Source organism: Penaeus vannamei, chromosome 18 (assembly GCF_042767895.1).
Source record: "Penaeus vannamei isolate JL-2024 chromosome 18, ASM4276789v1, whole genome shotgun sequence".
Classification (NCBI taxonomy): Eukaryota; Metazoa; Arthropoda; class Malacostraca; order Decapoda; family Penaeidae; genus Penaeus; species Penaeus vannamei.
The window spans coordinates 25,705,362-25,707,861 of NC_091566.1; the positions used below are offsets into that span (position 1 = coordinate 25,705,362).

Genomic DNA, 2,500 nt, shown 5'->3' on the forward strand with positions numbered 1-2,500 from the left:
TTTGTTATCCTGCTAACCAAACTAACTAACCATTTGTTATCCTGCTAACCAAACTAACTAACCATTTGTTATCCTGCTAACCAAACTAACTAACCATTTGTTATCCTGCTAACCAAACTAACTAACCATTTGTTATCCTGCTAACCAAACTAACTAACCATTTGTTATCCTGCTAACCAAACTAACTAACCATTTGTTATCCTGCTAACCAAACTAACTAACCATTTGTTATCCTGCTAACCAAACTAACTAACCATTTGTTATCCTGCTAACCAAACTAACTAACCATTTGTTATCCTGCTAACCAAACTAACTAACCATTTGTTATCCTGCTAACCAAACTAACTAACCATTTGTTATCCTGCTAACCAAACTAACTAACCATTTGTTATCCTGCTAACCAAACTAACTAACCATTTGGTATCCTGCTAACCAAACCAACTAACCATTTGTTATCCTGCTAACCAAACTAACTAACCATTTGTTATCCTGCTAACCATACAAACTAACCATTTGTTATCCTGCTAACCAAACTAACTAACCATTTGTTATCCTGCTAACCATACAAACTAACCAATTGTTATCCTGCTAACCAAACTAACTAACTAACCATTTGTTATCCTGCTAACCAAACTAACTAACCATTTGTTATCCTGCTAACCAAATTAACTAACTAACCATTTGTTATCCTGCTAACCAAACTAACTAACCATTTGTTATCCTGCTAACCAAACTAACTAACCATTTGTTATCCTGCTAACCAAACTAACTAACTAACCATTTGTTATCCTGCTAACCAAACTAACTAACCATTTGTTATCCTGCTAACCAAACTAATTAACCATTTGTTATCCTGCTAACCAAACTAACTAACCATTTGTTATCCTGCTAACCAAACCAACTAACCATTTGTTATCCTGCTAACCAAACTAACTAACCATTTGTTATCCTGCTAACCAAATTAACTAACTAACCATTTGTTATCCTGCTAACCAAACTAACTAACCATTTGTTATCCTGCCAACCAACTTAACTAACTAACCATTTGTTATCCTGCTAACCAAATTAACTAACTAACCATTTGTTATCCTGCTAACCAAACTAACTAACCATTTGTTATCCTGCTAACCAAACTAACTAACCATTTGTTATCCTGCTAACCAAACTAATTAACCATTTGTTATCCTGCTAACGAAACTAACTAACCATTTGTTATCCTGCTAACCAAACTAACTAACCATTCGTTAGTTATCCTGCTAACCAAACTAACTAACCATTTGTTATCCTGCTAACCAAACTAACTAACCATTTGTTATCCTGCTAACCAAACTAACTAACCATTTGTTATCCTGCTAACCAAACCAACTAACCATTTGTTATCCTGCTAACCAAACTAACTAACCATTTGTTATCCTGCTAACCAAACTAACTAACCATTTGTTATCCTGCTAACCAAACTAACTAACCATTTGTTATCCTGCTAACCAAATTAACTAACTAACCATTTGTTATCCTGCTAACCAAATTAACTAACTAACCATTTGTTATCCTGCTAACCAAACTAACTAACCATTTGTTATCCTGCTAACCAAACTAACTAACCATTTGTTATCCTGCTAACCAAACTAATTAACCATTTGTTATCCTGCTAACCAAACTAACTAACCATTTGTTATCCTGCTAACCAAACTAACTAACCATTCGTTAGTTATCCTGCTAACCAAACTAACTAACCATTTGTTATCCTGCTAACCAAACTAACTAACCATTTGTTATCCTGCTAACCAAATTAACTAACTAACCATTTGTTATCCTGCTAACCAAACTAACTAACCATTTGTTATCCTGCTAACCAAACTAACTAACCATTTGTTATCCTGCTAACCAAACTAACTAACCATTTGTTATCCTGCTTACCAAACTAACTAACCATTTGTTATCCTGCTAACCAAACTAATTAACCATTTGTTATCCTGCTAACCAAACTAACTAACCATTTGTTATCCTGCTAACCAAACTAACTAACCATTCGTTAGTTATCCTGCTAACCAAACTAACTAACCATTTGTTATCCTGCTAACCAAACTAACTAACCATTTGTTATCCTGCTAACCAAATTAACTAAGTAACCATTTGTTATCCTGCTAACCAAACTAAGTAACCATTTGTTATCCTGCTAACCAAACTAAGTAACCATTTGTTATCCTGCAAACCAAACTAAGTAACCATTTGTTATCCTGCTTACCAAACTAAGTAACCATTTGTTATCCTGCTAACCAAACTAATTAACCATTTGTTATCCTGCTAACCAAACTAACTAACCATTTGTTATCCTGCTAACCAAACTAACTAACCATTCGTTAGTTATCCTGCTAACCAAACTAACTAACCATTTGTTATCCTGCTAACCAAACTAACTAACTAACCATTTGTTAGTTATCCTGCTAACCAAACACCTAACCAACAAACAGACTAACTAACGCTACCAAAGACAACGCAG

General features: G+C 34.2%; 1 protein-coding gene across 1 annotated transcript in view; it reads right to left on the reverse strand.

Moving 5' to 3' along the window:
* Window positions 1-2,500, reverse strand: part of LOC113810969 (uncharacterized) — a 17,983-nt gene that overhangs the window by 11,120 nt on the left and 4,363 nt on the right. The gene's annotated exons all lie outside the window — the stretch shown is intronic.